We start from the raw sequence: 22,891 nt of genomic DNA on the forward strand, positions 1-22,891 counted from the left end.
AGTGAAATGCTCAATTACAAATTAATTTTTTGCTTAAAATATGTCAATATTTATTTTACAATAAAACTTTAATTTTGGATTTATATGTACCTTTCTGAGTTGTAGTAAGCAACTGTTTAATAAAGTATCAAGTTTATCGACATTAGCCCCACAGTCTGCTCACGACTGTATTGAGGCTAGTGTGAACAAAAAAAAAGCAGTTTCTTAAAAAAAATTATAGAAAACTGAACAACTTTGTGATTCCAAATATAAACCAGTATGAAGTTAACTATTCAAATAATTGTTCAAAAATACTTTATCAATTAAAATTTATAATAAAAATGGTTTTTTGACAAATCTTTAAAAAAATGTCCGCACTAGCTTCCCTCTCCTCTACATGAAGATCCGATCGTTAGATCAAAAGTTACTCTGAATAATTATTTCATTCTTTTTTTGCGGACTATATTATACATAGACAAGCGAAATACACAAAGATGACAAAACGTAATTTATTCAGAGTGAACGTTTTTTTTTCTTTTGAGCTTTGATATTTTGCTAAAATAAAAGATCATTTTGTTTATAAAATATCTAAGAATTATAAGGTTCTGTAGGAACATTTTGTTCATACATTCATAAGGAACAATTACGGATTATAAAGGAACAATTACGTGGATTTGAAAAATAACCATTTGTACTAGAAAAAATATATTTAAACTTATAAGAACAGATTGTATGCCACAATAAAAATTAATATACGAGAACAATATATTCCGATAACACTATATAAAAATTCACATTTGAAACGGTTTTCCGTCTGCTGGGTCTTGAGAATTTTATAATTAAACATTTCAATTCAAATATTAAGATTTAGATTTGGTATAATCTAATCTCTTTATTTTAATTCATTATTTTTTATTCGTTTTTTTTTATTACTTTTGACATCTATTCAAGAATGAGCTTTTAAACTGAAGATCTCGAGAAAGATAAATATATTTCACTGCAACAATGGATAAGTTATAATTTAAAGCAAAAGAGAGAAAAAAATCACCAAAAAGAACCTAAAATAGCAATAACTTTCAAACAAATTCGAATTTTAACAAGCTCGTGTAAGGTATAAAAACAAAAATAACCCTCTCATCACGTCACATTTTTCCTCTACGGTCTGAAAGCTGCATACCTGCTGCTTTCAGAGCGGTCGGCCTATTTGCTACCTGTTTAACTATTAATAATATCCGAACTAATAATCTGTTCTGGGTTCGAATCCCGGACAAGGCATGGTTGCTCTTTTATTCTCAGCACTGTTCTTACAGTGGAAGCAACGTTGGTCCACCTAATATGGTGCCCTGAAAGAATGGCCAACAAAGCTGCCCTTCAGATGCCTGAATTGACGAAAGATCATTGTCCAAGTGGGCACGCGAAGAAATAATAATCGAAAATTAAATTTCTTTATTCCATGTACATTTTAGTAATTTCACGATTCTAAATGTTAACGTTTTCGAACAAGAAAAATAATGAAACGTTAAGGTGAACATGCTGTTGCTTACGATATTTTTAATACAGAAAAAAATGCATGAAACAAAGTGTGTCAACAAAAAAGTACAAAACTCAAAAGTATATAACATGTGACAGGACAAATCTCTCTGAATTATCGCCAAATGAAATTTCCATCATTTCAACTAAATAGAGTGCTCGAGCAGCACCTGGAGCTGTTGAACGACAACACAAGTTTCAATCGTTTTCTGACAGCTAAAAATAGATCTTATCATAGTTTTATAAATTTTTTCGAGAAAAAATATCTTTCCAATTAAATTAACAAACTAAACTAACAACTTTCTAATTAAACTAACAAACGCAGAAATGAAAGTATAAGGTTTCTAATCGGACAATTTTCAAATGATTTAAAGGATAGAAAATATAACAATTTTATCCTTTTAAATTCACTTTAAAAGCATCTTTTTTTTTAAATTTGTTGCTTATTTTGTTACCAGTTTGTATTTTATTATTGATTTTCATTTTATTTTTATTTTGCAGACAAAAGGCTTGATTTTGATTGCTTCTCTACTTTGATACTAGAAAACATTAAGGTCAATTGTACTTATAAATAGTATTATAATGATGAGTTTTATTTAGATTAGAAAACTCCGGCCCCTGTTCACTAGGTTCACAAATCCCCGTAGTTGCTTCTCATTTATCGTTTTTTTTCTCAAATGTCGACTAAAAATCATTTCGTTTTTCAAATATATAAGTATTATAACTTAATGTAAGCACATTGTATTAATATGATAATCATAACGACGTGGAAGATGCATGGATTTTAAAAATAATCAACTAAAACATGAAAAAAATATTTGAACATAAGAATACAAATTGTGCAATACAATAAAAAGTCATAAATTGAAAGCAATTATTCTGTGAACAGCATAAATCCACAAGAAAAAATCAAAATTTTTGGTTCAAATTACTGTAAAAAAGTACCGGCACTCAAGGTGCCGCTATTTCTTACCGAAACATATTACCGAAACAAAAATTCAGATATAGAGTAAGTTTTACATAATAATCACCGTGGCATCATTGAATCACTCTAACTAAATAAATATTATTGCAAAAATTACGGCATAATATTTTGATGAATGAGGCACCTAAAATTCCCATACTTTACACCGTAATTTGATTCGAAATTATTTTACAGTATAGCAGTTAGTACAGAGCCAATATTTAGAACTTATTTTTTATCATATTTATTTATTTTTTTAAACTTTTGACAACAACCAATCAATTTGAAACTCATGAAATTAAAATTGCATGAGTGCTACATTTTTCTGCAACAATGGATCAAAGTTATTATCTAAAACGAAAATGACGGGAAAAAATTGCGAAAAGGGCAAATTTAAAGTGCAATAACTTTTTAAAAAAGTTTGGATTTCAAAGAAAAAAATCACGTTGCATATTCAAATCAGCCAACTTTATAATTTCATTTCTACTGACTCTAGAATGGTTATCATGGCATTTGCTACATCAAATTTAACAATTACGAGCTAATTATCAAATTTTAATTTTTTTTATACTATCGTTTTCTTGTACATTTTTCTGCATGCCTGCTCAATTTCAAGTTTCCAATTACGATAAATTTTTGCGTAGCAAAGCAAAATATTATAGTATGTGAAATAACCCCCCTTCCCTAAATTTTTTAATATCAACAAAAATAAAGAATCGAAATAAATCTTATTCTTTTGTTTCTTTTGTTTCATGCCAGGCAAATTTTGAGAATGGGTGCTTATTGAACGCATTATACATGTTTTTTTATCAAGTTATCGGAATAAAGCTTTTCTTATATCAAACAATAAAAGCTTTAATACTTCAAAACTGAATTCAAAAATGTGATCTAAACGTTAGATAGTTTTTAATGGGATTTAGCAACCATGCTCTTTATTTCTGCAATTCTTGAACTGATTTGTATAAATAAAAAAAAAAGAATTTAAAAGATGGCTTTACGCTTCATTGAATTCCATTTCAATTCTTTCAATTCGACGATCCAACATTTCAATAAATAAAGCATATTAAACTACAAAAAATTAGCGTCCAAAGATCAAAAGTAGCTTTTCAGAGATCTGAGTAAAGCTTTACATTTTAAAACTATTTAAAGATATGTAAATTCAAAAAACAGTAAAACGTATAAAAAAGGTATATTTTAAAATGAAACATTTGCATAAAAATAACCATTTATTTAAATTAAATTTAGATGTTTTCAAAACATTCTAAAAGATTGGATTACCTAGATTTTCTTTTGAAGTGTTATTTTTGAGCTCGTAGTTCTTTGCATATTTACCTTAAATATTTTTCTTTGATTTTAATTTTAAATTCTTAAGAGATATTAAAAAATTTGTCAAAGAAATCTAAACAATAAGCGAGTGCAAAAAATACGTGAAAAAATTCTTTGTTTATTCGTTTATGGAAGTACCTCGTGAGATTTTGCTCTTCAAAACAAAAATCCATTTAGCTATTCTTATTTAACTTCGCGCACTTATGTAGTACTTTTAAATAAAAGTATTAAGTAAAATTTAGATATAGAATGGCTAGTAAAAACATTTGAAAAAAATGAAGCTTTTATCTCGATTTATGAAGAGTTTCTTAAATTTTTTATACAAACTATTTTAAAGTAAGAGCATTTGAGGAGAATTTATTTTCCTTTACTTATTAAGTACTCTATGACAAAATTTTAATATTAAAAAAAATATTAATTTTAATATAAAATTTTAATAAAAAAATTTTAAAAAATTGCGTTACATTTCATAAATTTATTTAATTTTAAAACATGTTTCCTCTCATAGGTACTAGGGAGGAAACTTTCGTTGTTCTTTATAATAAATATTAAATGGTGGGGAAAGAAGCTTTATTTAGAGGAAAATTAAAAAAGAGAAACAAAAATAATAGCTTTAAGAAAGTTTTTATTTATTTCACTTTTTTTTGGTGGTTGGGGTTATTATAAAACCTGATATATTCAACATATAGTATGTAATATTTGAAGATATCCAACTAGTTTCTAAAAAATTTTTGAAACACTAATATAAAATTTTAAAAAACTAGTTTACTTTAATTATTATGTGTAAAAACTATAAAAAAATATTTATATTATTATTATTTTTTAAATTATTTTTTTTTATTTAAATACCCATTTTTAGGTAAAAATAAGGCTTTTTTTGCTTATAATTTAAGCACTGTAAAAAACAAATTATCTCCTAAAACATAAACTCCTTTGAGGATTTTATTTAGAAGGCTATGCTTTGAACTACTTTCTTAAAAGCAAGTGCATGTACTGCTGATCTAGTGATAAATGTAGCTAAAAAAGCAAATTTTTCAAAATTTTCGCATTTTTCTTGGCAAACAAAACATGCATAAAAAATTAAGTTCGACTTTTTTCTCTTAGTCTGTAGTTCAAAACATGTGTGCTATAATCGTACGCACGCATGAAAAATTTTAGATAATTATTTTAAATACACCATGAGAAATCCTGTTTAAGGTAGTGTAAAATGTGAAAAAATCTGATTTTGAGATACACTTAAAATCACTAGTCCATATACTGTTATAATTTTGCACAAAAACTGCTAGAACTTGGTAAATAATTGAATTACGAACAAAAATAAAGTATTTTTATAAAGTTAAGAGTACAGGAATTCTAAACTTATTATAAACTCACTTTCAAACTTTTTGTCCCAAAATCATGTTTTTACGATCATCAGATACCTTAAAGGGTATACCCCTCTCTCAGGGGTTGAGATTAAGATGAATTTGATGAGAGTTATTATAGTTTTAAATGGTATTGAAAATTGAAAAATATAGGCATAAAAAATAGAAAAAACCGTAAAAATTTTGATTTTAGGAAAGCTTTAAGAAAAATTATGATTATTGGGAGTTTTCCCCTCTAAAGGTAACATCGTTTCTATATTTTACTACATCCTACAAGATCATTTTTATAAAATTTAAGCCTCTAATAATAATTCCCCTCTGCTTTTTCCCGTTGAAGCACTAAGAGAGACAGCATTCTAATGTTTTAGTCATTATTCTCATATTTAATATATTTTTTGATTGCCCTACTGGCACATTACAGTAAAACAATTTCCAAGAATTTCTCTCTAGTTTTCAAATGTGCCATCATAAATTTTTCCATCTTGAACCAAAAAACGGTTTCATTCAAAAAAAGCTAGATTTTTTTAGGTCTTTCGAGAAAAGAAACATATTTTTCAAAAACAATTTCAGCCTCTGATTGTGGATGCGTGTTCAGCATCCCAAAAAGCGTAAGTGTACAAAAATTAAAAACTCTCATAAATTTTTCCAGATATTCAAAACCCCGAAAATGAAATTTAACAGGACATTGGAGCTAGGTTGTGGTTGAGTTGTGTTTTATCAAATGAGATATCGAATGTGGTTTAATTAGTTTAAATACTTGTTCCTCCCGTCGTAAGGGAAATACTAGATAAGCCGGAAACTCTTCATGTGTTGAAGGAAATGTTGTGGTTTCAACTCGAACCCCCGTTCTGTCTGACATGAGATTGACCAAATATCTCTTTCGGCCATAATATGTACCTAGCTTCAAGGAATTTAATGGATTCATTATGTGGGTCAAGTTGATGCGATTAAATTCTGATTGTTTGACCAGATTAGGTGAAATCAGATAGTAAGCGATTTTTCCCAATTAACAGTAGGAATACCATTTTATTTAAGAGTTATTTGACTGTTTTATTTGAATAGGGTAAAATGACAATTCAATAAGTTGTTATTTAGCCATTTTTTCGGGAAATTTCTGGCATTGTATAAAATTTAGTTTCGAACTTCTATATTGTTGAGTGCTATATTGTTAAGTGCTATATTGTTATTGCTATACCGTTGAGGAATAAGTAATCGCAATTAAATTCTTGAAAAATGAAGATCTTTTAATATTAGAGTATACATTTAAAAGTGTATCGCTTTAAATTTTCTGAAAAGACCTTGTTTTCAAAACCTATTCATTTTACTTGTTCTTTTAAATTACTTCATTCATTTTTTTGTAAGTCTATTAAATGTCTTTTAAATTCCTTGATTAAGATTGGCAATAAATAAAAACATCTCTTTTTTATTTTCCGTTGTCATTATTTTTTTAAACAAAAATACGTTCTTTGCGTTTTTTTAAAGTACGCCAAATGAAAAGAAAAGAAGAACTAAAAAAGTTTTCCATTGAAATCAATTAAGAGGAAAACGATAAGTATTTTTCATAAATAAAGAAAAAACAAATTCGAACCAAAACCAAGTTTTTAAAAAATTCACTTTTTTTACATAAAAAACCAAATTGTTTTTTCACATTAAAAGCACCGTAAAATAAAAGCAATTCCAAAAATTTCTAAAAAAAGTTACCAAATGCGACTTTTTTTCTCATCTATAAAAATTTTTTAAATGCGGTAAACATTGTAAAAAAATGGATGCTCAAATCTCACGAAACTTTCGTCATTTTTGACTAAATTGTTTCCTAATATACACTTTGAGCAAATATTTTGTCAAAATGGCGATATAGCTATCGTCACTTTTTCGAGGAAATGATTTTCGTCAAAATAAGAAAAAAATATTTCGTCTTCCTATTTTTCTGTTTCCATTTTCTGTCATCCTATTATTCTCCTAATGCATCTAATTTTTATAATAATTACTTTATCATGGGAATATCAAAGGTGGATTAAGCCAAACAACACGAGAAAAACAGATAGATAAATTACACACTTCCCCTATGCTGGATTCGGATCCAGGATATTCTTGTTACGGAACCAACTCTTTGACAACCATACCTGCCATACCACCATACAGCTTGTTTCGTCACTTGTATCGTCATTCAAATTAATGATCTCTCGTAATGCACTGCGATAAAATTTTTTAATAAAATCTTTTCGTCATATATTTGAGAGTTACAAATAACGGGATTTCGTGACGAAATAATTCTCAAAATTTAAGAAATATAATTCAAGGATTACTAAATTGTCAAAAGTAAGAATTTTATTTTTAAAATTGGGCAATGCTTTCAACACTATATGTTTAAATACTTCTTTTTTCTAAATTTTATTATCAATTTTGCTTATTTTTCAGTCTTGTTTATCCAATTCTGATTTGTAATTATTAGTTTTGATAAGTAACTAATTCATTGACGATATTAATACAGAAATGTTTTCACAAAGAACAGATAACTTTCTAGTAAATGTTTTAAATTAATCATTACTAACTGATATTACAAATAAATTGCTTTAAAATAATTTATATAATTTTTTTCTGAAATCCAAGTTATTCACAAACCAACAATAAAAGTATGTTCAAGTTATTCACAAACCAACAATCAAAACTTATACTAAGCAACCATTAGTAGTAAATTTAATCTGTAACTAAAAGCGATAATTCCTATCTTCTAGAAATAGATATTGAGATTATAATAATACATTTTCGTTTGATCTTTAGTTTCCAAAAGTTTGAATTATGGATAGAATTTTGAAATAGATTTAAATGGGAGTTTCAGATGGTTTATTATGCATATATTCTATAGAATTCTCGCTTTGAGATGACGTTTTCTATATAATTTTGATAGCATTGTGACTTAAAAGCAATATAAAACGCATTTGTTATTGAGAAAACTTTTTTGTTCCTTTGAAATCTTGATTTTCCTTTAGAATGTTCTCTAGTAAGTGTTTCTTAGTATAATTTGGTTCTGTAATAAAATCCTCATATTCAATTAAGTTTTTGAAGTGTTTACTCAAAGCGAACATCATGAAACATTTAGTCGACAATCAATAATGTTTTTTAGATAAGTCCTTACATTCAGAAGTTTTTTCTTGTAGTTTCCACACATTGTATATGTACATTATTTGAATCTCATCAAACTTTGTCGACAATGGATGTGATTATGAAATATCTAAGAATCGTGCGAAAATCATTTCTAAGACAAAAATGCTTGGAATTTTTAGACAATGCTGATATGGCTGGGATAGCCAGGTTGTCAGACTGCTGTACTCACGTTTGTGAGACCGGGACTTCGAATCCTGTCAGCCGAAGACTTCTCGTGCAGTAAATTGTGCACATTAAATCTGTCGAGACACAAAGCCCTCCAGGATCCCATTACAAATCAAAACCTCTGGGGGTACTGAATTGGAGATTGATCGTTCTCTGATTCAGGTCAAAATTACGATCTGTGGGTGAATGAATGGATGTATGAATGGGTCCGCTCTAAAAAACGGGTGTGGAGTATGGGTATGGCAGAAGTCCAATTCTTGGCCATATATGGCGCCACTGGAGAACAAGAAAAATCGCACTAGGTCTGCCTAAATGGGTCGACGGCAACAACAACAGACAGTGCTGATTTACACAGCATCAAGCGTCATGCCAATTCAAATGCGAAGTATAAATCATATTTACTTTTAATGTTTAAAAATATGTTGATTTGAATTGTGCTCCTGGCTAACACCATCCGCAGTTCTAAGTAAAAGACTGAACATAGGTTAGAATCCCCTTGCCGGGCTAATCGTTGGAGGTTGCCGTGGTTTACCTCTCCGTGTAACGCAAATGTCCAATTAAAAAGTTCAGCTAGAAGACTAGTTTGTCTTAGTGCTTGATCCGAGAGTTCCCTTGTCTTCTGGATTGGGTTCGAAGCATAAAGTTGAGCAATGATAATCTTAAACTCAGTTTGGGCTGGTTGTTCAACACCGGTTATTAAATAAAATGATCTGTAGTGATTCGATAAATTTATATCACGTTAATTTCGTCTATGTTGAAATATTAGCTTGCAACCCCTAATATGTTTATTTTTTACTTAACTTTTAACTAGGATTTTAAAAAATTTCATTAAGGAATATCATTAAAGAACGGCCTGTATACGAAAAACTTGATTTACAAGGTAATGTGAATACAAAAGAGTTTTCCTTTTCATATCTAAAGTATTAATTGAAAAAAACTATATTAATTGAAAAATATGCTATCCCACTGCAATTTATGCTTGGATTATAGCGTGTGGTGGTAAATTGAGTTTTCTTAGCACTTTTTCACTATTATTTGTTAGTTTACAGCATTTGCTTATTATCCGAAATAATCTCTTCAATTTCACTGGATGCACAAAACGTACAACTCAACTATGTTGGAACTTTTAACACAGCTCTGCCCTGAAAAAAAAATTAAATCGGACCTCCGTGACGTTGCTCTAACAAATTTTTTATGTAAATAATCTCCTGAATCCAAAAATGATCTTTATTTTTTCCATAATTTTATGCGGATTCTTTCCCCTGTTTTTATCCATTCTTAGGAAATTTTATGATCATTAATTATATTTAGAGGGTGAAGAAATAGTTATTTTTCCATTAAATTTCGAAATTATAAAAATATAATAAGCAATAAATAATATTAAATACGTAATAAATAATGTTTAATAAAGAATATTTGATAATCAATATTAATAAGTAAGTAAATAATTAAATTTAGTAATTTTATCTTGATACCTTAGTACATGCATAAAAAGCATTTATTCGGTTTAATTTACTTTACAGAATAGGGTCCACTTGCTTTTTCGTAAAACAAACCTCATTTGGATTTCCCAATAGAATAAAACTGCTTAAGAAGAAAAATATTGCTCAAGACACAAATAAATTGAAAGTTAAATATTTTTAATAGGAAAATGTCGATTTCATTTTAATAAGCACGTTTAAAACAATTTCTTTTTTATTATATTAAAGTACTTTCCCATACTGATTATAAATCTAAACTAAATTAACTTATTAAATAAATCCTTGACTCGAGTACATATTGTTCATATAAAATATTTTTATCCCAAAGCGAGCTAGTTATCTATAACTCAAAACCGAGTTCTTTATGAAAGCTAGAATAATTGAAGATAATCCCCTGAGGTGCAGCATTTTATTAAACATTATGCGATAGAGATTACATACTTTTCAAGAGAGAATTTCTTTGCTAAAAGATTGTTCACCATACCATGACAATTTTATTTTCTCAGAAACTCTAATCAGGAAAAGTTTTATACATTAAGTATTGGAATCTTGTTAAGACAAATGTGTGCTTCAAGCATAATATTATTTCGCATTGAAATCAAACATGGATCATTCAAGTTTTCAATATCATCAAGCACTGAAAGGCACTAAGTTTATTTGTCAAAAAATTATTATCATACATACTATTAGTTGTATTTCATTATATAACACGTTCAATGAAATCTAAAATTAAACATTATTTTACAAATATTTCTGTTGTGTTTTGCTGGAATATTATACTTAAAATTTTCTTATAAGAATTAATATTGTTAGTATTAATAATAATATCGCTTGTTATAATTACTGCTAATAATAGTAGCTTTTACTTGATTAAAAACGTCATTCGCTTCACAAATATATCATTTGGAAGTAACATATGACATGTTTTAAGCTCTCAAAAACAGGTGCCCATTTTCAAGACTTTCCAGACGTGAATGAGAAGAAACAAAAGTGATATTAAGAAAAATGAAAAAATAAAGGTGAAGCAAAACTTACAAAATCACATTAGCCGAGGCAGAAAAGATGAAAAACAGATCAAGAAAATATCCCAGTGACTGAGAGACGCACATAGTGGTCGAGAGAGGCAAATCGACGGAAATGCATTTCATGGGAGGTGGTGAGGAACTAATGTCGTTAGAAGGAGAATCAGCATTCATATGAATAAAACAATATTCCAGGGAATAAAGATCAACTGATGTAACTGGGGTGGAAATAACATTGGCATTGTCCAAATTGAATTTAGGCCCTAGATTCTAACAATTTGCAGTAATTGATGATTTTTCAAATTCTTGATAAAGGACATATTTATCGTGTTCCTTCGGTCTAAATTTTAAAGCGAGTCTAGTTTATCCATTGTATGAAAAGACGCACTGGCAAGGAATGTAATAAATGCCCCCAACGATTATCAAAACTAATATGACCTTCAAAAAACCTAAATTTAATTTTGTTAATAGGCCAAAAGATAACTTTAAAACCAAACCAGGAGAGAATATTAGCAATTTTTTAATAAACGGGAAAAAACGATAAAGTAACAAGATCTCTATCAGGATTTGAAGAAAAGAGGCATTTGCTTGGCTATTTTTACATTTTTCGCTGACAACTTAACGTTTTGTATTTCAAATAACTTTTGATTCTTGTCATTCACGTATGATAATTCTTGAAAATGAGCTTCTATTTGAGTGCCTGAAACATGTCGACTGTTATTTCCGATTTGTATATTTTTGTAGTGAATGATGTTTTTAAACAAATAATATCTTACAACTTAAGCTTCTTGGAGTTATTTATTAATATTAGCTTTTGAGGTTGTATTTTCCTTTAACTTTCTTTTCACTTTATTTAGCCCCTTAAAATACAATCCTAGACAGAATTATGTATTTAAGGTACCGAATTAAAATGTTAATAACATTTTGACAAAGCTTGACTTATTATAATTGGCCAAATCCAATAGCAATAGTCTGACATGTCACAAAGCAATACAATAAACTGAAATATAACGCACGAAATATAAATTTTTTAATAAAGTTTTTCTGATTTATTGTCTTTTTTTCAAACAAAGTTCAATAGCATAATTGTATTTCCAGAACGCATTTCAGATAATATTTAAGACAGTGGTAAGCATAGTAATTTACTGACATTAACGGAACCTATATGCCCGGTAGCTCCCCAGTTTTTAATTATTTTTTTAAAACTATCCAAAAGGCATTTTAGAAAATTAAACATAGTATCGAATTCCCAAAAAACCAAAAGAAATTTTTTTAAATATATAAATTACAACAATTAAATAAGATATAGATTACAATTTGTGCTTTTTAGATGTCACCCATGGAGTTGTTCTATCATTATTATAAGGAGATAAAAATTCTGGTAAAATTATCATGCTGTATGGAAATGACATTTCTGGTTGGAAAAAAAACAAATTCTTGGTATTGAAAACCAAAATATACGGTATTTAAACCATTTATTTGGTATTTTTTCCGTTCATATGGTAACGGTTGGCCGACAGTTCTGGTTTTAGAAATTACAGTTACACATTTAGTTAAAAATACAAAACTGAAAAGTAAATTTTACCGACTAAATGATTTTTATACCATGCTCTTAGGTATCAAGATAAAATTGCCACATTTTATCGCAATTACCAGATTTTGTAATTTATTATAAAACCTTATTTTATTATTAATTTTACAAAAATTATTACTAAAATTCTTCGGAAAAATTAATAAGCTTTTTATTTTACCCCTTTTTTGTTGTAAACCGTTGGATTTCCGAGGATTTTGATGTTTCCATAGATTCTGAAACACGGTTAATTTTACCTCATTCTGGTAGCTTTGACCATAACTTTTTGTCTTAACGTATTATTATACTTTATTATATTCTTTAAAAAATGCAAATTGGGTGGTGCTATTAACTAAGTCGGAGGCAAAAATGATTGGGAAGTGAAGCATAAAAAAAAAGAAAAGGAGGGAAAAAATCGCTTGATTGGAACCCGTACACTGTAAAAAAACTTTTTATCATATTACGGTAAAAATTATCAGCACTCAAAATGCCAGTACTTTTTACCTTAAAATCGCTTTTAACAGTAAAATTTTACGGAACAAAAAATCTGATGTATCGCAATTACTACTATAATATTTATTGAAATACTTTTTTTATAAAAAAATTACAGCGAAAATTGCGGTACAAAATTTTATGATAAAAATGAATTTTATGGATACTATATGGTATCAGTACTTTTTACCGTAATTTGATCAGCAAATTTTTGCAGTGTATTTTCTCAAAGTGATAGTTATTTTCGCAAATTATGTTGTTAAGGACTGCACTTTTTTAAAATATCAAAAGCAAATAAAGCAATTTTTTGCTGCTATTTAAAAAAGAAAATGCAGATACTCCTTCAATACGACAAGAAAAAATTTACGAAATGAAAAAAATTTAAATAATCAATGTTAATTGAAAATATTTAACTGAGCCTTTTTCACTGTGAATTAAATGAAAATGAATCTAGTCTGACAATTTTTCCAACTTAATAACTAAAGCAGATTAAGTACAGTGAGTAAACAAAATAAGATAAAAAAATTGTAGGTATCGTTTTTTTCCAATTTATCACATATAGCATGAAAATAAAATTATTACTCAGCCATATAAATTAAATAAATTCTTATTACTTTAAAAATATTCTACTTTACACTTCAGAAACTTTACACAAATCAAGTGTAATTTTAATTATAAAAAACTTTAACTTTCCTAGTGAAACTGTAAAAAACATTAAATCTTGAATTTTTAATTTGCAAGAGACTTTTTGAAGCAGGAAATGATTTTCAGATACAGTTATTAAATCGCATATTTTGCCCGAAAATTGGATGCCACGAGAGGAAAAAAACTGTTTACTTGAAACATCAGAAGAGGAATTAATGTTTTTTCTAGTGAAATTTTATTAAATTAATTGAAAAGTGTATTCAATAAAAAAAAATTTACGCAAAAATCTAATAAAAAATCGTTTTTCTAATGTATCTTATCATACGTTAGCTAAACTAATTACATCCAATCAAATTTTTGAAAGATCCAACTGCTGCCAGATTTCCATTTCATTTTAAAAGTTTGACGATTTTTCTACTTAACTATGTTTTTTCTTACCTGTTTTCAAATGTCAAGGATTTTTCGAACTTAGATTATTGTTAATTTTATTATGTAGATATAAAATTGTTTTTTTTTCTTACTTTCAAATATCATAGATTTCTTGACTTTTAGTTATTGACTTCAATATAAGATCAGCAACTTGCATTATTTTCTTCTTCATAAATATCAAGGATTTCATGTACTTAAAGTATTTTGTTATAATAACATTGACTTATGTATGCCCGCTTCCTTTGTTTAAAGTATCATGTATTTATGGAACCCAAATTGTTGTTAATTTTTATTATCAAAGTATTAGCGAGTTTTATTTTTAAATAATTAAGAATTTCTAGAACTTTAATCATCACTACTTTTAATTACTATTACTTTTTTATTATAACAAACTCTTCCAGTGCAGTGCAGTTTTATTTTATTTTATTTTATAACCATCGTTGAACAGCCGACCCAATTTTTAGGTTTATGAATACTAATGCTCAACTACATAGCCTTGTAATTTTGAACCCAATCCAGAAGTCAAGGGAACTCCTGGATCAAGTATTGGGAGAAATTTTGCCGTCGTAGAGGACTTTTTGATGAAACTAACCCTCATTTGCGCTACATGGAGAGGAAGAACACGAGAACCTCCCACGGTTAGCCTGATGGCAAGGGGACACTAACCCATGATCCATCAACCACTAAGGATACTTCCCATCAGCACTGTGGTCAGTGCAAGCTAGATGCAGAATTCGTGTCGTTCAGCCATCACCGGGATTCGATCCCAATTCAGCCTCATTGGAAGTCGAACGCTTTATCCTCTGAGCCATCGTGGCTTGTGCAATTGAAAAAAAATTAACGTAAGTGCTTCATGATAAGATTCCAAGAAAAGTAGCACGATAACTTTTTTCTTTCTATTGCTAATGCTATGATTGCTAAAATAGAATTTCAGGAAACTGATAAAACAAAATTTATTTTTGATAAATTTGCGTTACATGGAGAGGGACGGAAACCTCTTACGATTAGCCCGTCAAGGGGATCCTGACCCATGATCAGCCTACCACTGAGGATATTTTACCAGATCACTGTGATCGGTGAGAGCCAGGAGCATAATTCATATCAACGTATTCTTAAATAATGAAAAATAAAAAGCACATACTTAGTTTATCATTCAGAAAAACCAAATGTATATAAATCTCAATTACGAATTTTTTTGTCGCTGCGTTGATTTTTTTTTTGTACGGCAGTATTATAATCAGTAAATAGAAATTTATTAAGTATGCAAACAATCTGAATTTTTCTTACTATATACAAAAAAAGTTTTGCTGTTGCAATAGCTATAAAATCAATAGCTGTCAACTTCTTTTGAAGTTCCTAATTTCATTTTTTATCTGGTACATAACTTTCTTACATTCATACTTGATTCTAATTATAATAAATTTTATTTAAAAATTATTTTGATTATTAAAAAAATCAATTCATGTAAACGCATATAACGAAGACCAAATAGCCATCTCTAGGAGCTTTTCAGTGTTAGATAAATGTGAGATAAATGCTTACTATTAATGTCAATTCTAAGAGCATTTCACTGCTCCTAGTGAAGAACTTTTTTTAGGAACAAAAAAGTTGGTAGATATATCCTCTGTCAAATAAGGGTGAGTGTTTTATTTCTTCTACTTAGAAAACTCTCTAACGTATGTTGCCCTGCTCCTAAAGAAATTCAATGTAATTTTAGAAATCAATAAGTATTACAGTATTTCTATAATTTTTATTGTATTGTTCTTCATTTATGATATTACTACATTTCTATTCATTCCCGCCAACAAACACCAAAAAGTAACTCACGTTGAGCAAACAAAACATAAAATAAAAGCATCGACTGTAGGCAGTGTTAGAAATTTTAATACAGTGAGATAAATCCTAATCAATCGAAGTAGAGAAAAAAACTATGCAATATATTAAACTTTCAACTCCTGATATAATTTAATCCAGAATAATGTAGAAATGAAAATATCAAATACAGAACTGTAATGACGAATACAACGATATGACGAATTCTGTGGCATTCTGGTTTGTCATTACGTCTACTTGATTGGTCATTACGTCAACTTAACTGGTCATTACGTCAACTTGACTGGTCATCACGTATACTTATACCAACTGGTCATTACTGATCGCCCCGACTACGGTTTTGACTTAAAATATCTCCAGTGATAGACAATTCTGGCCTAGAATTCCCTTATTGTTTTACTTTATAACTGGTGTTGAACAACCGACCTGAGTTTATGACTATCAATATTCAACTCCGTGACCTTGAAACTTTAAATCCAATCCAGAAGACAAGCGAACTCCAGGATCAAGCATTGGGAGAAGCTATTCTTCGTGAAGTACGCATTGAGGGAACTAACCCCCATTTGCGTTACATGGAGAGGGAAACCACGAAAAACTCTCATGATTATCCTGATGGGAAAGGGATTCTAGCTTTGTCTTCCACTGAGGATATTTTTCGTTAACAGTGTGGTGAGTGTGAGACGGAGGCAGAATTAGTATTAACCAGCCAACACTGCGATTCGATCCTGGGTCACCTGGGGTTGTTTGACAGACCGTGGGTGGCTTCTATGTCTCTCTTCTCCAAGAATAAGCGCAGGTACGTAATCATCCTGCATTTAAATTTCCCTTAATAAAGCATAGTTTGTATTATTGTTTGATTTAAGATTTCCTTTGTATTCCGGATTATGCTTAAAGTTACAGGAACATTGTTAATTTGAACATTGATTGAAATTATATTTTTAAAAATTAGAAGAAAAACTTAATTTTGGTTAGAGGATTATGAGCTTCAGGGCCTAACTGTGCTGAAAAGATTGTATCTGTGTATCGTGAAAAAAATAATGGAAGAAAAAACCTTTTTCGATATTCAACAGTGCTTCAAAAAAGACGGAATTTTATTTTTAAAAAAAAAAATTAAAAAAGACCTAATTTCCGTAAGATAATTTTGAACTCATAGTAACAGTAATCTGAACCTGTCTATGTGTGAAAGATATTCAGTGGTGTGAAAATTTATAAAGAATTAAACAGAAAAATTAATCCTGAATTTAATACTATTACAAATACGTTTAATTGAAAAAGTAGAAAAATGCCAAATTTGGGTTAGATAATTTGAGATTCAAATATTTTTAATTAGTGCCTACCAATACGGTACAAATGCCCCATATAACATGAAGAATAAGACAAAAAAAATTTAAAAAAAAGCAAAATAATTTTTAAAGTTATCACTGCTGGAAGAAAATAAAAAAATTTAAAGTTGAAAAGGACCTAATGTATGTTAGGTAATTTCAGTTCAAAATATTATCAAGCTGAACCTTCACATGCGAAAACGATAATCAACGGTATGAAGATTAAGACAAAAATAATCAAATAATCGAAATTAAATACCTGCCCAAGAAGTTAAAATATTTTATTAAAAATATGGAAAAAGACCTGATTCCGGTTAAATAGATTTAAACTCTATCTATTGTTAATCTGAACCTATCTAAGCAGAAAAGATGCTTCATTACTTAAAAAGGTAGAAAGAAAAATGACTGAAAAAGCTAGTTTCGCAATTTAATAATAACGTAAAAGTGTTTTATTTCGGGGAAAAAAATGAAAAATATAAATAAAAATGAAATAATAATGATAATTCGAAATTTAATATTTCAGCTGGAAACCCGAACCGACAAGGAATTTGAATTTTTGAAAATAATGATAGAATATTAATTTATTTAGATTGGAGGCTGTCCATCATCTTAAAATTGAAAGAGAGATTTTTAAATTTAAAAAAAAAATATTAATATACCAACTAATATGAGGCAGCAAATATTAGTAGATTTACCTGATATTTCAGAGAAGCAGTATAAAAAATAACTCTCAAGAAATGCAAAATAAAAACTTTATTTATTATAAAAGAAGCAACGACAGGGATTTGTAAGGAAACCAGACTCAAACATTGATATGCAACCAAATGTAAAAAATAACTCTTGTTACTCTGATTTTATTGTATTTGCTGTAAATGTATTTACCCGCAGATCTAATTTCTTTGAAAAAATAATACCGAGACAAAATGTTTATTTCAAATATCTTGATTTAGTATAGAGATAATATTTTTTTTATGTCAAATGACGTATAACTAGTCATTCATCCGAGGGTAGAAAGTTTTAAAAACACTCTTTATTGGTATGACTTGTTCTGTCTATTTTCGTCCTTTTCCGCCAACAAAAACCGCTACATTATTCCACAAACAAACTATAAATTTAAAGGAAAGTCTCAAAACCTCAACTGAAAGAGGTTCACAACCTGAAAGAAGGCCGAAATTATAAATGTTTACTTTCTAAGAACAAGCTACTAATTAGCGTAATTAAGGAAAATATTATACAGTTTGTTGACACTTTCTAAATATTTGTTTTGAAACAATATAAAAATAGCTTGTAAGAAAAACACATCTAAATTTATTTTTTCTGATCAATTATTTGTAAGAAATGTTAACAAATGTAATCTTTTTTTAAGAAATAAAGCGAGACTATTTTTTTAATTAGAAATCATTTAAAATTTGAATTTTACGCAGTAGTGTTTCGGAAACCTGGGTTAAGGGGTTGTAGCAATTAAAAGATTAATTGGGCTGATTAAAATAGCATTTTCTGCAATTACATACGACTTTAAAAAAATGCCAGTTTTGGAAAACAAAATAATTTTTCTATGTATCAGTGTTAAACTAATATTTAACAGTTTACATAAACTTCCGACTGAAAATTGTCAAAATTTGTTGTAAAATTTAAAATATTTAACAGATTTCGAATGTTAGCGCAGTTTGAAGACTTAAACTTACCATTTAAATTTCAAGTTACAAAAATGAACACTAAAGAAATTTTTTTTAATTTGAAAAAAGTGGAAGCTTATTCGTTTGTATATTTCAGAGGTATTTCTTCCAGAGTTAAGTCTTTATAGCGAGTTATAAAAAATTGTACAAATTGAAACGATGTTTTAAAAAAGTGAACAAATGAAAGATGAGATAAGAAACAAAGTTGCCCATAAAAAATTGAATAGTAACTATTGTGTGGTACATATTGATATGAATAGTAACTATTATTTATAAAAAAAATATGGGAATCACCAAAAATTCAGAAAAAAAATTTTTTTAGTTCATACTTTAGACCTGAACTTTGTTTTATTTTAAATACTTCAATAACACCAAAAATTGTAGCAAATATGCATGCTTTGAAATTAAAAAATGTGAAGGCATGATTCCATACTAGACGAAGAACAGTCTTGAAATATAAAGTCACGTGACATGCTTCGACATATTTTTGGTCTGTGTAGAACGTCGCGTGACTTATTTGAAATAACGTTACTTGAAATTAACTTTATATCCTTTAATGATATAGAGACATATTTTAAGTCTATTCAAAATAAAGCGTTCTATAAACAACCATGAATTTTATTATATAATTTTACATTTCTCAACACATGTTCCTTGGATAGTATGAAACTATACACCATTTATTCAGTACTAGCTGAGTAAAAAAAATGTAGGAAGAATTTATTTTGCAATACACTTAGATGAAATCTATGGTGCCATTATCTCAAAGACAAGTTTTATATTATGTGACAAGTTTTATTTTTCCATAAAAGTAAGGAAAATATATTTCGCTTAAAAGTTTTTAAAATATAGCTTTTAAAAAAACTATTCTGCATAAACTCAATAAGATTGACACAAATCTAAAAGTAAAGAAAATATATAAAAGCTGTAATTTGTTTAAGGTTGTTCATTGAAATACCCTAAACTCTATCGAAACTCTTATGATATTTCCCTAGACATGTTCTTTTACCCTAAAGGGGGAAAAAATATAAGGAAAAAATCTATTTTACTCGAGGCTGTGTAAATTAATTTAAATGAAAATTTATTAATTTAATTAATAAAATTAATTAAAATTAATTAAATTAATTAGAATTAATTAAATATATTAATTTTTGCTAAAAAATGAAATTTATACTACTATAAACTCATGGGGAAATTTTAGGATATTTTCCAACAGATGTAATGTTTTCTTTAGAAGTAAGGAAAAAGATTTCCCACTTTAGATCGATATATTATTAAAAAAATGCATATATAATTAAAAATAATGACAGTATTAACAAAAAGAAAAAACAGTACTTACAGTAAGATGTGGTAGGCGACCGATTTGAATCCCCTCGGTCGCTCCAGGAAGTTGTAAATCAGGGCTTGGGATTTTCTGTACCGGGGGCCCCTATGGCGCCCGGACTTCAAAGGTTTCCCTAAAAGGCTTGTCCGGGATAACTGTGCCGGAGGGTAGCCGGAACTGTGCCGTCGCTCGCCGGATTCGATCCGGCTGAGCTCTAACGGTATAGCAGCCGTGTTGCAAGTATCAGGATTCGTTTGTAAAGCTTCTCTACCTGCTAAATGTGAAGTTCCGTTATTGTTAACGTGATTATTCTGGGAGGTAGGTGGGGAGGGGAGTTTGGAGTTTGTTTTAGCCGCCCCTTCTCCTCCATACTCCGACCCCTCCCTGAACCACACGCTCCTGTACCCCTTCTGACGATATTCACTAATAAGAGCCACGACTCTTTTTCGTTCCTGGATTTTGTTCTAAATAGTTCGAAATCTAATAGTTCTTTACATGTTTAAGTAAGACATTTCGAACAAAAAAGGGGAGGGAGAGTAGGGATGTTATGATGAAATGCACGTTATCTTTTTCTTTCTTTTAGTTTTTATGTGTCTGGCATTACTTGGAAACGAATATCACATAAACACTGTGAAATATCCAATGTGAAACTCTCGTCAAAGAATATAAACGGAATATTTCTGAGTTGAAATCAGTCTTAAACACCTTAACCAGAAATTGTTTTAGAGCTCTTAATTCAGAAGAAGTCTCGTAATTTTGCGTATCGTAAACTTAAAATAATGTGCTGCTGACGATTGTCAGAATATATTTCCTTCCAAATATTAAATTAGTTACGTTTCCAGCTTGTCAAAATTGAACTCAATATCCAGTAATAAAAAGTATCCATGTATCTAGATTGATTTTTTTCAACTGGTATCAACTCTCGGTCTGTAAATCATTTCAAATTCTCCCTATCAACACAAATAAAATATTTCTATCAATGTCACAGTCAAACAGAGCCAGCTTAAATAATTTGATTGTTTTCGCATAGATTTCTTGAAGTTAATATGCATAAGAATTAATTCAGTTACCAATATTTGGACAATCTTTTCATGAGAATTAATTTAACAATTTGCTTGCAGTAACTTTGAAAAAATTATCATTTTCACTTCTTTTACAAATATTCACTCTCTCAAATTAAATTCAATGTCGTCAGTAAATACAAGTTATTTTACTTATACAATCACTTCTTGTCAAAATAATTATGTCAAATTATTTGAATCCATTTTACTTACAATCCGTTCCATTCAGAATTCGAAACAATCGCATGAGTCATAAGTTCTTTCAGCAGAATGTAAGTATTTAATTAAAAGTAAGATGAATAAATATACATTACTTTATTCCGTAAACAGTGCTGCCCAGGCGTACTTCCGTTGATATCACAACTAACCTCTTCCAAATTCTTTTCTAAATTTATAAAAATTCATTTTTTAATTCAATAAAATGTATAGATTACTTTAGAAAAATACTTTCAAAATCAAAATATGATATGAATTGATATATATTCGTGATATTTCTTTATAAAATAGTAATAATTGTATGTATAGTAAATATATAATTTCTTCTTTTAAACTATTGCTGCAATTGGAATGCTAAAAATATACGTGGAATGATAGTTTTCCTTGAATAAATTTGGTGGTCAGTCAAAACCAAATATACAAATACTTTTAAATTTTAAAAATCCAACTGAATTTAATAAATTTCTTCATATACTGTCTAATAGATGATTTACAATCAAAACACTAAGCAGAAGAACATTTGTAACGATTCAAAACCCTTAACACCCTAATCAAATGATTTGATTCTAACATTTTTAATAGCAAAAAATTCAAATACTTCAATTGAAAGTGCAGAATATAATTTTCTTTAAATGAATTCTATTAAGCGTACAAACTGTACGAAGTGCAGAGCAATATGTACAATTCATATATCAATCTTAATCATTGTATCTATATCAAAATAGTTATGAAGTTTCCATCGAAGACAACTAACATTTAAATTTCTATATCAACAGAAACTTTGAAGCACCAAAACCATCACAATGAATTTTAGTTAAAAGTGAATGCTCTGAGACGTAAGACGAATAAAAACGTAAAAAAACGTCTTTTCTTCTTCTTTTGTATATCATAGGGGATGCTTAAGAGGAGGTTCCTCGCGTCGCTCTGCGATCCCGAGGAGGGATAAATAAGGCATCCCCGATCGTAGTTATGATCTCTCAACTTCTTAAAGAGTATGCTTCTGTTGATATGGAAGGGAGCTACTGGTGGTCGGCGATTACAGCGCCCCCTACAAGTCATGGGGTGTGCCAAAGAGAGTTTCCTCACCCCCGCATTTTCGGGACAGGTATAGACACAAAAAAGGAAGAAAACTAATGAGCATAAATACTGGAATTTTAATTTTGTGTCTTTTGATTTACAACTGTGATTGTTGTTTAATAAAGTATACGTATCTTTTAATTATTAAAGAACTTGCATTGCTATTTTTCTTTTTTACCTGAGGTATTTTAATATTTATTTTGTTTAATTTTGGGATGTATTAAAATCATAATAAAGGTGATAAATAAAA

General features: G+C 28.8%; 1 protein-coding gene across 2 annotated transcripts in view; it reads right to left on the reverse strand.

The window, feature by feature from the left end:
* Positions 1-22,555, reverse strand: part of LOC107453525 (potassium voltage-gated channel subfamily KQT member 1) — a 443,886-nt gene extending 421,331 nt beyond the window's left edge. Inside the window, exon 1 of one of the 2 annotated variants that reach the window (XM_071181310.2) lies at positions 20,303-22,555. The gene's annotated coding sequence lies outside the window, so the exon portion shown is untranslated. The remainder of the gene's footprint in view (positions 1-20,302) is intronic. The other variant, XM_071181312.2, reaches the window with a different exon arrangement.
* Between the last annotated feature and the right edge of the window lie 336 nt (positions 22,556-22,891).

This window comes from Parasteatoda tepidariorum, chromosome 8, assembly GCF_982258835.1.
Source record: "Parasteatoda tepidariorum strain Cologne lab strain chromosome 8, Ptep-v5.0, whole genome shotgun sequence".
NCBI classification, from domain to species: Eukaryota; Metazoa; Arthropoda; class Arachnida; order Araneae; family Theridiidae; genus Parasteatoda; species Parasteatoda tepidariorum.